Source organism: Sinocyclocheilus rhinocerous, unplaced genomic scaffold (genome assembly GCF_001515625.1).
Source record: "Sinocyclocheilus rhinocerous isolate Xijiao unplaced genomic scaffold, SAMN03320098_v1.1 scaffold153, whole genome shotgun sequence".
NCBI classification, from domain to species: Eukaryota; Metazoa; Chordata; class Actinopteri; order Cypriniformes; family Cyprinidae; genus Sinocyclocheilus; species Sinocyclocheilus rhinocerous.
Genome location: NW_015660878.1, coordinates 1014628 through 1015193, shown reverse-complemented (window position 1 = coordinate 1015193; position 566 = coordinate 1014628).

Here is a 566-nt window from a genome sequence, read left to right as displayed (position 1 = left end):
GCCCATGTTAACTTCAAATAAGCGTATTACTGTGGTTTACATTACACGTTTTGTCGTAGTAAGCATCGATGGCTTATAAAAGAGAGAGACCGCGCGATCTCTTCATATCTTTTAACGTCACGGAAACACAAAAATATCATACAACACGCCAAAATTAAGCCTAAAATTCATTATAGTAACACAGCTTTTGACATTAAGTGTTTTATGGATTAAACGAGAAGAAAGACCACGTTCCCTTCACTTATTAAACAGCTCATTTCCCTCAGACATATTCATACAACCAGGCCCGGATTAAGAACACATAGGGCCCTGGGGCTATAGCAAACTCAAGGGCCCCCCTTCATAGTAGCCTATCTTGGTGCCACAACGTTTTCTACAACAGGAATAATTGTTTTTTATTTATTTATTTTTTCAAATCTCCAACATGATACAATGTGTATGCACACTAAATATTACAGGCTACAACACATTAAAAGAATAAATACACAGAGGTGGAAAGAGTACGAAAATATTCTACTCAAGTAAAAGTACCATTACATTAATGAAATTTTACCTAAGTACAAGTA